Raw genomic sequence first — 12,202 nt, 5'->3', positions numbered from 1 at the left:
TTCATGACTTTTAATCATGACAAATTATGAAGAAAAAGGAATGCGCATTAAATTTTACTATAATCTGAAAAAAAGTGGTTCTAAAACATTGCAAATGATTCAGACGGTTTCTGGAAATAATGCTAACTATCATTGAAATGTTTTCGAGTAGTATAACAGATTTAAAAGTGGCTCAATACTGATTGAAAACGATGTCCTTTACATCTATAAAATTGCAAAATAATTAAAAAAATTTTGAATTATTTTGCAATTTTATGGACGTGAAAGAACAATGTATTTTTTTGTTGAGCCTTTTTGTCGCTATCTTTTATCGTTCTCAAGATAGTCCATGGGACAGAAAAATTTGCATTGTTTTCAAAGGATGATTTCACCCCTTCAAAGTGAAATTCGAGATGAAAAAATTGTAATGTATTAGGCTTGAATTACTCTACATGTAGTACTCCGACACTTTTCTTTATTAGAAATTACTCTGTCGTAAGTGTAGTGCCAGCAGATGAATATTTCACCACAGCGAATACGTATTTTTTGGATGAACCCCCTAACATCGTTACTCTTCGGATCGAACTACGTGAGACAATTTTCTGTTCCTACGGTGATGTGTGATCTCCCAAGAGATCCACTTGAAAGGTAAGACAGTTGATTTGTAGATAATTCGATAATAAATGGATATCGTCTCAAATCTAGTTTGTATTCATTGTCTGTCACCCTAAATAACGTTCCTTTTAAATAAAATTTGTAGCTTACGCGTGATCGTATTATTTTTTAATTTACTCGTATAGTGTGAAAATGATGCGCTAAATGTGTTGCAACAGCTCACTATTGTAATTTATACAGGGTGTCTCACGGATCTGGGCCTAACTATATCGCTGAGAGGATAGTTCTTAATATCTCTTATATTAATAATAATTGGAATGATGATGTTTATACATTTATAGGAAATGTATTAAAGCGTGCGAGCGAGGTAGATGTATCCGAATGTATATATTGTGCGTGTAAATTGATTTTTAGTTACCGTTTCTGAACGATGTGTTAATAATTTGAAAAGATTAAATTTTATAAAGTAATTTATTGAAGAATAAATTCTCTCCCTCCTACAATAAAATGTAAAATATTTAATACACATTTATCATAAATATATTTAATAAAATTACAATTATTACAGCTTGACGGTTCATTTATCACGGACATCAATTCCCCGGAAATTAAACTACATATGCTTTGTGAGCGTATAACGTTGTTGACATTTTATCTGATTATTGATGTTAGTTTTATTCTTTGTAGATTTAGTGTTAGTCCACCACGATTTCTATTTCAAATCCGTGATTCCTTTCGATATGTTAGAAGTGATTTAATTATTTCAGTAAACTCTCTTTCCCCTACATTATTGTATTTGTAGTGATGACTAACCTGCTCTTAGTGGCGTTCACGCATAACTGGAAGAGGAAAGGAAAGTGTGTATATAGATAAGTAGGTACGGAGAGGGTAACTCTTGCTCACCAGCTCGAGAGGAAAAAACCCTCGGAGGCACGTGAGCCACTAGTCCTCGACACCCCTGTTCTATACTATAAAAATATGATAAATGAAAAAACTCAACAAAGTCATTCAAATATTTTAAAACATTGGTATCTTCCAAAAGATTATAATGAGAAACTATCCTTCTTTGTCATCAAAGATACTTCCCAAATTATTTGGTAATTATGAATAATTGAGACATTATACCAAAATACAATAATTTAATGAAACGGTGCTTGCAATTAGGCACTCGGTGCTTTTAACTCTAGCACACATAAAAGACGAGGATAAAATTAAAAAATTTATTTTTCAAGAAAGGTCCCCAAGCTCCAGCCTTACGATTATCGATCCGGGTGATGCGAGAGTGTATTAAACACCGAACGCGCCCAGCAATGTCCGCATAAGATACTGCATGGCTTCACGCGTTGCACACCTTTTCTTATTGTGTGTTACATTTGACGTGTTAACCCTTTGGGTGCCAAATAAAAATATTTAGAGAAAATACATTTACAATATATGTTGATTAACTTATTATATTTAACACATTGACTGCCGTGGTGGTCATCGATTACTGACACTTCTAAATTATTTGGAAACAGTTATAATATACAATATGTTGTTATTGAATAAAAACGTTTAATAACGTAAGTATATAATAGTGTAACGTAGGAATTGTGATACCCAATAATTAATAATTCTTCCTATTTATCATGTGTTATGTAAAATTCCCAAAATTTTCGTGGCAGTGTTAACCGTTTGCGGACGAGAATCTTTTAAACCCATGAAAATTCGTCGACAAAAAAGCCGCGTTATGTGTCGAAGGCTTAAACACTGGAAAAGAAGAAAAGCACACATCAATCTGTCGTTGTTTGTCATTTATTTGCAGCTTTCGAATTTAAATATCAAAACTCAAAGTCACTATTATGGCGGCATTCGAACGCAAAAGGATTAATAAAAACAAATACTTTTATAAAACATGCTGTTCCAACTGTCGAAAATAAAGAGGACACTTACTATATCGATTTTATACTGATAGCTTCGCGACTGTGTAGTTCACTGGTTCGTATTTTACTGATATTCAAATATGTGGTTTCAAAGGGTTAAGTCACCGGGAACTAAAGGGTTAAGCGTTACTCGATATCCCAATAGAAAAAATACGTTGTATATACTTGATTTCTACTTACGGATATAACATATACCATGAATTTATAAGTGGTAACACGTCAACAAACACCGGTGACACTATCAATTTCAATTTCATCTATTGTTCATCTGTGTACGGATTGTGAAAAAATGAATTAAAACCGTGACTTCGAAGGGTGAAGAAAAATTTGCCTACAAAATCGTTTACAACATCGAAACTCAATCTATGAGATATAATTTGATAAAATTTCAAATGCTATGCAAGGTGTATAAATGAAAGGTAGATCAGAAATTGTAAGTGTCTAATGTCACAGTTTCAAATGTTTCATTACTTCGGAACATTCAATTTATGATACACTTAAGTAAACGAAAATTATTCTCATATCAAATGGAACAGTAGTAGATATCTGTATTTACTCCGACTAGTATAAGCATATACAACTTTCCTTTTACTCCATATAAATAGGATAACCGCACCTAATATGGAACATCTGAATTTAAAAGCTTGCCAAAATAAGAGGTATGCTCTTTTTCAATGAAACCTGCAACAAAACACGAAGAAATTAATAAACATTAATATTCAAATCGGTACATTTAAATTTAATTTTCGAAATATCGTGGTGTTCCATATTAAGCACCGTTACCTTATATAATCATAATGAGTGCATCATTACTTCCGTTTACGTCTACAGTTACGTCAAGAGTTTATGCCAGTTGTAAGCTTTATGTATTCGAAGGAGTTTAACCCTTTGCACTCGAAAATGTAATTCAATTCGACTCGACTCAGTCGCCATTTTATTCAACACAGCAAAATTATAAAATTTAATATGAAATTTTGTATCCTAGTTTTTTACGTAGTTTTATATATTTAATAAAGTGTTATAAAGTTTTGTATAGTTTTGTACAGTTTTATATAGTTTTACATAGCTTTATATATTTCTATATAGTTTTATGTGGTTTTATATAGTTTTTTATATAGCAATAACAACAATAATAACAATAATAACAATAATAATAATATAATAATAATATATAGTAATAAAAACTAATAATACAAATTCACACGATGAAAACACCTAACGATAAAATTATTATTAGCTTTATTAACTGTAATGAGTATCATAGAATTTTCTCAAATTTTTATAAACGTCACAAAAATGAAATATCAAGCATGGCTATAAAGGTCTATATTGTTGGCCACGTTAGGGGAAAAACCGTATTCCCAACGGAGAGTTAACGGAAATAGGGATTGTAACAGCAGTCTAACCCGTATCGTAACTCGTCGCGTCAGTATGAGTGCACTGATTGTGAGAGTGGATTAACCCACTCAGGCAATTTACATCCTAATCCAATTTAATCGGATGTGGCTTAAGTTTTTGCCCCAACGATGCTCACTTTTTTGCAAAACCAGCATCAGAAACAAACCTATTGTTTAATTAGGAACAACAATAAGAAGATACTATACGTCTAAGTATTTAATATAATTTTTTTAGTTTTTTGAAAATATACTTTAACAGCGATAGCTAGAATTTGCATCGATAGATTAACAAAATTATTAAATACATTTTTCACTAATGACATGAATTTCATTAATAAACAAATATTGAGGAAGGTTATAAGAAGACTATACACATGTATAAAATTATATACATACACACATACATGGAATCAGCAAATTAAAATAAGCAATTTCTTTCCTATATCTGAATAAGAAAATCTGTTGATGAGCAATTAATGTGTATTATCTTGCTTATTTTGTTCATTATATAACATAACATAATATAATACATAATTGTATGCCTTATTGTTTTGTTCGTGGTCGTGGTAATGCGACAAGCGCCGCTAGACAATTAAGTGATATTAACCCTCACAGTACCGGCGATTCTAGTGATTGTGCAGACGATCACACCTGGGCCCACGCGAACCTATAATCAGAACTTGTTAACACAAACATTTTGAACCTGTATTTTGTTATTTTATTGCTCTTGTCTATTGCTAATGAATGTTACGCGAAATAAACGATTAAACAAGAAAGTAAGAAAAAAGATAATAGTTATCACAGACGTGGTACGATGAGGGTTAATACTCTGACTATCTCAGTCTCATTGTCAGTTTACATTATCTAATTCTTAGTGTTTCATTGTTTATAACGTTTATATATCATTTATATACTGTTTTATTAACAATATATACATCGATATAAGTATTTATACATAAAATTATTCGTTCATAAGAAATGTACAACTGAATTTAGTTTAAATATTTATGTCAGTTCTATATTTCCACACACAGTTAATTTAAATACCAAAAATTAAATGTTAAGTTGATAGAGACAGAAATTGATTTGTAGTAAAAATGGAACGTAAAAAAACATTCCATACAACAGTATTCTTTCTATGACGAAACTCTTGGAAAATCAAAGTGACTTATCGAAGAATGTATCTCTATAATTAAAATTTCAAACCCTTAATATTATATATTACCCATTCTTAACATTATTAAATAGGTCTGAGTAGTCTGGAAATAATTACACCTATAACTCATATGGATAATGTTAAAAGGTGATCTTACGCTGTTTTGGAATTCACGACTTTAATCGTATTACAACGTTCTAACCTGCGTTTAGGTCAAGACCCCCGTAAGCAGGTTCACGTATTTCTTTTTTATTAGGTATCAATAATATTTATGATGTAATCATTCTTGTTAGAAAAAATGAGCTATCTCTCCCTAATGTCCTCTACGTACAAATGAAAGTAGTCTAATTTTAGAAAATTATAATATATACTTCATCTACAATTGAGAACAATGTAAATACATCGTGGATTTTTCTTTAAAAAAGAAAGAAAAAAAAGTCCAGGTATCACTTAGAGTTTAGTTTAAGAAAGTTTAGTTTTAACCCTTTGCGGACGAGATGAAATTTTCGTGTTTGGAAGACTAAGTCGCAGACGAATGAGGTAATTATTGAAACAACAAGAGATCAGCACGTACTTTCCTTTTTTTATATTAATTAAGAAACTGATGTATAATTTAGCTTCATCTGCTGAAGGTTTTGTATATTTCAAAGCATGTTTGTCAGCGAAGGTTTAAGCTTAACCACCAGTACGTAAGGTCGGCTGAGATTTTGACGTATCCGTAAAAATACTTGTAAGACTCCTCTGTATCAAACTGTAGATATAGTTTGCAATAGTATTAAATATAGATATTTTATTAATTATTAGTAGATTTGGTGCTTTCACGGCCTGAATTGTTACATTGGATCTTGGCTTTCGGGTGAGAGCCGTGTTGGATAATGTTCCCAACGTTTCGCCATCATTGCAATTGGCTTCATCAGGGGGGTCAAAGATAATGATGTGTGTAGAAGAAGGATATCTTTATGTAGTTATTTATTAATTATTCTTGATAACAATTTTAAATGCCCGAGTAAACTTACAACATGTACATGTGGCTTATACACATATATAAATGTACTACATGTAGCTACAGGGTGTTGCGGTTAAATGCGAAAGGTTGAATATCTCGTAAAATATTAAAGCTATGATAAAAATGTTTATAGGTAAATTATTTAGTATTAAGAGGCATGTTATACGGTATATGTGAATGCTTTTTACGTGGGTGCGATAGTAGGAAATTTCAAATAACTTTTTTAAATGGAGCTCTATAGTTTTTTATTTACAACCTGTGATAGTGGGTGTTGAGGAACACTTAATGATATGCTTCATATATTAGGTATTCCGATATGGTAGTGTTATAAATAAATGGGACTTATTGTTATGTAGGTTCCGTGGATGGGAATTTTTACGATTCGCGAAGACCTTCGACAAGCATCACCATTCAGTTTCACTGAACTATAGATCACTATAAATAAGAATGAACTTTCTTATCCATCTTCGTGTATCTTACATTTATTCCTTTTTCCTGACTTTCTTATTCTTCCTTGTATGTTCCTAAATCTAACATGCGCACCTTGTTTGTAAAACGTTTCGTCCCGTGAACGTATCCGAAACTTTTGAATTCTCAAATTCTTGTTTTCCTTCTCCTCACAGCTGCGAAACTTGCCACTTCTTTCACCACCGGAGATTCCGAAAGGAAAAAACGAACCAATCAAGTATGTGTTTCTTGAAACGCAGTTAACTTACAGAAAGTTCGGAATTACTTTGCGACCAGTCGTCAGAAAGTTACTGAGTCCAGAGATAATCTCAGAAAGTTCAGTTTGTATTTCTTTTTTTTTTTGAAAACGTCATTAAATGCTCGGGAAAAAACAGAAGTAGTTCCCCTGCAGGAGGATACATATTTACCTTACAGGAAAGTCAGTGCCGAATTTCACAGACCTCATTTCAAATTAAAACCATCGATTTCGTTGTCAGTATTACAATTTGTTCAGTTGTGCAAATGGACTGAATGTGTTGAACAGAAGGTAGCAATCAATTGTGGTGTGTCAATGACGATTGTTTATTAAATTCTTAAAAATAAATTAGTTATAACCATATTTAACCCCTTGTCCTATGATTTCTTCCATATCTCCACTCCTTATAATTACTTTATGTTTAATAATTCATTAGTAAAGTATAAGAATTTTATACGCATTCTAAGTCTACATTTATTTTAAAGCATAACGATTGATGACAGATAAATAACATTTGATTTGGATTCAAAAGAACTGAATTGCATTTCTATTTATTAAATGTCGTTTTTTAATCTTCACCATAAGCCTCGCGGTAAGAGTTAAGGGATTGCATCACTTAGTTGGATAAAAGAATCGATTTTTAAAAATTGTTTATTTTATTTGTGCAATCCTTACAGAATATTTTTTTAAACTTTCATTTAGAAATTTGTTGAGCTATCGAATTTAGAAAGTAAAAATTAAAACAGTTAAGTAGAAAGTGAAAATGAAACTATTTATACTATTCAAAATAATCTCCAATTTTTTTGCTTATTGCAGCAGTAACGGTTCTCTCAAGCTAAGCGTATGTGTATTTGGTTAACAATTGAATCAATCTTGCACTGGAAGATAGGATGTAAAGTAAGGGAACGTTTCGCCGATCGACGCTATTCGATACGCGTTAACGGAAACTAAGTCCCGTTTATTCATGGCACTGCCACATAAAATGATAAAATATAGCGTGTCGTTGAACTTATCTCAACACCCGCTTTCACAACGTGCGTAGTAAATAAAGAATATAGAGTTCCGTTTTAAAAAATTAACTTTACCTTGAAATCTCCACTACTACACTAGTGGAAAATATAGTTAATTTAACTAACTTTATTAAAGACTTAAGTCAAACTAGTATAAATTGGATTGCGGTTTGAATTGAACGTTTCCATAAGTCTTGAAACCCACTGTTGATCCGCTCATACTCCGTTTCGGTTTCATTTAACATGTTCATGACCACGCATCACATACATATATAAGACACAGTTATTCGTTTAGAGAGCCCAATGTTTCCGTTGCTATGACGATATTAACATATGAGCTACGCAATGGTCAAATCGATTAACTCCAGAAAACAGAAAGCAGAGAAAATGATGGAATTGTGTACACTGGCTTCACAAACTTCTGTTTAAATGAAAAATTAAATAAATATTATAGAATGTTTTTCACTTTATTATTATAGGTATAGTCTTAATCTAACGAGCATCTAAAATGTAAAGTAGTAAAACCATGAACAACTTATTCTAGTTTAAATGCAAAATGGCCAATAAATGGCAAAATCGATTAACTCCACAAAACAGAAAGCGTTATATTTTACGTTATTATCATAGTTATAGCCTTGATCTAACCACCATATAAAATGCATAAAGTAGTATATTCTTCTCGTCATTTTTATTATTATTGTAATTGGATATGACCAAAAGAATTTTTTTCATTTCGTGAAATGGAACCTAACAATAGAGAATTTATTTCAACTAGAAAAAGTTAGGTACCCATTGAGCGCATCGATGGTAAAATTTCAAAAAATTCGGAAAGTGAAGTTTTTTGGCGTATCGTATACCCTATTGTTGCTTTAGCTACATCAGATGTAACATCACAAATTAAAAATTATATATCTTATTAATATATCTTATTAATATATAAAATAAGATAACAAAAATGATATATCCTTACATTTGACTAATACACACATATCCTTGTTTCTTTATCATACACAAAAATTCCCCAATAAAAATTGTTTACAAAACATGGAAGTTTTTCTTTTAACCGATGCATTGGTCCCAAACTTCTGACCGATAGTGTACATGATACTTATGTAAAATGCATTGTTTGGTTTTTTACTATATTTCAAATGTATACAAATTATATGTATAACATATCACATGGCAGAAAGGCATCCGCAGTATTTTAAATACGACCGTGGTCGCGATTATTCAATTGTATATGATGCGTTTGTTCACACTATGAATTCTGATCCGATTTCGTTTTACCATCGATCACCGGAAAAAGTAAACAATTAAAAAATATTGAGCGCAATGTGAGCAGACCGATAATGCCTTTCAGGCCTGTACGTGTAACTTATAACCTACTCGGGTTAATGCAGCGGGTTAACCCGTCCTCAATGTACTTTAGGAGCAGTTCTTATGTGGTACCAACAGGTTACGATACGGGTTACAATTAGAGCTGTGACTTATGAAATAAAGGTCTACTAGAGCCAGTAACAATTGAATCGCCGGATTTTATTTTCAAATAATTAACCCCTTGTATTGCGATTTCTTTTACAACTACCCTCGACAAAATTATTTCATTGTTTAGAAATTATCAGAAAAAAATTCCACGTTCATTCTATGTCTACACTTACTTCCATAAACCATAAAGTCTAGATTACAAAAATTCCTCATCTAAACCTTCAAAATAGATAATAGAGGTATATTTCATTTGGGCTCGAAAAAATTAAGTGACATTTATATTTGTTAAGTTCTATTTTAATTTTTCGCTACGAGGGACATGAGGTTAATTGTTTTATTTTTATTATATCAAACAATTATGAATTACCCAAATATTAATGAACGCTTCAAAAACACTTAAAGGGTTAAACACGCTGGAGGCAAAGTGATGATATGAGAGTGCATAATTATCAACGCGTGAGTAAATTGCATTTTATCGAAGGAACGATGGGCAAAATCATGTATCTAGCTATACTAAAAAATAATTTAAAACATAATGTTGAGGAATTAAGAATCGTAATTATTTTTATGAAGATAATGACTCCAAATATAAATTTAAAACGATGCAAGAACGGTTATTATACAATTGACTGAAAATAAGTAATACTCTAGTTCAGTCTCTTGATTTGAATTCTATTGAAATAGTAATAGTAAATAACATTGAAATAAATAAAAAATAAAATATGTAAATAGTCAATAACAAACAAGACTAAATTGCAAAATCGTATAAAGAAAAAATGGCAAAAAGTTGAAGAGGATTACATAGTGTATGTAAACACTATAGTAGGATCTATGCCAAAGAAGCTTACTGAGCTATACAAACAAACACAATATTTACCATCCAAATATTAACTTTACCATTTGCATAATGTTTAATAACTGTGCAAATAATTTTGTAATGTGAACACACGTATGCAATCGCCATAAATCGTTTTTCATGTAATTATTAACCATACACAATTTTTTAACTTTTGTTAGCGGTTACATTTATAGTATAAACTATGTATTCGCAAATAAAGTAATTTATTATTCAATTATTTTATTCATATTTATCAAGTTCATACTCGGATAAATAATTTTGTGAATCAACGTAAATGTACTACATATATCTGTATATGTATACTATAATTCCGTGAATATCGAATACACAAACTAAGAAACTATGTACTCAACAAAGGTGAACGTGCCGAGGTTGAACTACCTATAGAATGCCATAGAAACATTTGGGACAAAAGTAAACACTACTGACGAGACACGTAGAAATCATAAATTTGTCCATTTCAGGCAGACATTCCTCGCACTGGTGGAATACTGATTTGATATTACAATTGTAATACGCGTTGGCTTGACGTAGAAATTTTGACGCTTATTGTACGTGGTTAACAAAAAAAATGTTTTTCTTCAAAACAAGTAACATCTGTTTTCAAACTATTATAATGTGTATAAAGGACACTTCTTTCTTCGTTTTTACTTAGTTTTGGTTTAGCTAGTGAACAGTTGAGAAGTCTTCTATTTATTTCTTACAAAAGAACGTCGAAATTGTCGCATCAACTTAATACACTAAACATTTGTTTATTTTATTGTTCTTATTGCAGTTCAATTTCAATGTTCCATTAAAAGAAAATTCATTGCAAAAATGTATCTTGAACCCCTCCGTTTCAAATAACGTATTCCGTAAGTACTCTATATAAATAATTCAAGAGCGATTATTACTAACGGTTCTGCTTAATACTTCCTTTCCTTCAGAACAATTCCTTCGATTGTTTGAAATTTAGGAACAACTACTACAATATTCGCAAAAGAGAAATACATTTTACCCAGGAAATATTTACTTAAACTCGTATGTATAAATACTTCATACGTACCTGTTTATATAAACGAAGTCTCACGCATCGGCAAGGGTATCTTCGACGTCCCGAAGAAATTCACTAACAGAAAACTAGTGTTTAATTCATTAGAAGTCAAAGAGTGCAGTGCACCGAACACCCTCTTTCAACGAAACTAATTTTCGGCCCTTGCCCCCCTCCTGCTCCTTAGAAAGAATCGTTCAACCGTCGCTGATCACAACCGAGTACAATGGAAAACGGGGAAATCAAATTTATTTGGTTAATCGTAGAAAGGGGCGAGACTCGTTTCTTTTCACTGGATGAAATGACCAGGTAAACTGACAATTTCACGATACGTTCGTATTTCCTTTGAACGAATTGCAAAGGAGAAATAAGAAGGTCGGAAGGAGTAAAAATCAGACGCGACGACGCGGAGGCTGACGACGCACTGACTAGCTGCTCCCGACAGTCGAACACTCGAAATAAAGAGGGAGAGAGCAGGAGTTAGGGAGGGAGACAGAACGAGAGCTAGTGAGGGCAAGAGGGAAAGAGAGTGAGAAGGAGAGCTGACTAGATGCCTAGAGGGCGAGAGGGAGGGTAGATGAGAGAATGAGAGGTAGCGAGGGCGAGAGCATCCCCCACTGTACTGACACGCTCCGTTGTGCCAAAACCATCCCCCACCCCTGCCACGCAATCCTCCTCGATTACACTCCATACTCCTCGTCCTCGGCCTTTACTGATCGGAACCGAGTGATCCACTTCACTCAGCGTCGAAAATCGCACTATGACATACATACACCCGTTTATGCACATTAAATCAGAAATGAGAACTATTACTTGGCGCGTGAAAAATCTATTCCTATCAAAATTATAAACACCTTACCAATTGAACACTATGTGTGCCGTACTACATTATGCGCGCGTTGACGATCAGTAGAACAGAATCCACCAACGAGACGAATGCATTATGGAATACTGTAGAACCCCGTATAATTCAATTAACATATTCCGAGTTCCCGAGTCTCAGGTTTACGAATTTCGCGTGAAATTTCACTTTTGGATAG

At 32.4% G+C, this 12,202-nt stretch overlaps 1 protein-coding gene across 4 annotated transcripts in view; it reads right to left on the bottom strand.

Annotated features, from left to right (window-relative positions):
* The window catches only part of LOC116428571 (trace amine-associated receptor 8c), a 133,287-nt gene extending 121,526 nt beyond the window's left edge, over positions 1 to 11,761 (bottom strand). For all 4 annotated transcript variants that reach the window (XM_031980360.2, XM_031980361.2, XM_076368121.1 and 1 more), the window contains exon 1: positions 11,178 to 11,761. The gene's annotated coding sequence lies outside the window, so the exon portion shown is untranslated. The remainder of the gene's footprint in view (positions 1 to 11,177) is intronic.
* Between the last annotated feature and the right edge of the window lie 441 nt (positions 11,762 to 12,202).

This window comes from Nomia melanderi, chromosome 1 (genome assembly GCF_051020985.1).
Source record: "Nomia melanderi isolate GNS246 chromosome 1, iyNomMela1, whole genome shotgun sequence".
NCBI lineage: Eukaryota > Metazoa > Arthropoda > Insecta > Hymenoptera > Halictidae > Nomia > Nomia melanderi.
This window is presented reverse-complemented; position numbering and strand designations above follow the sequence as displayed.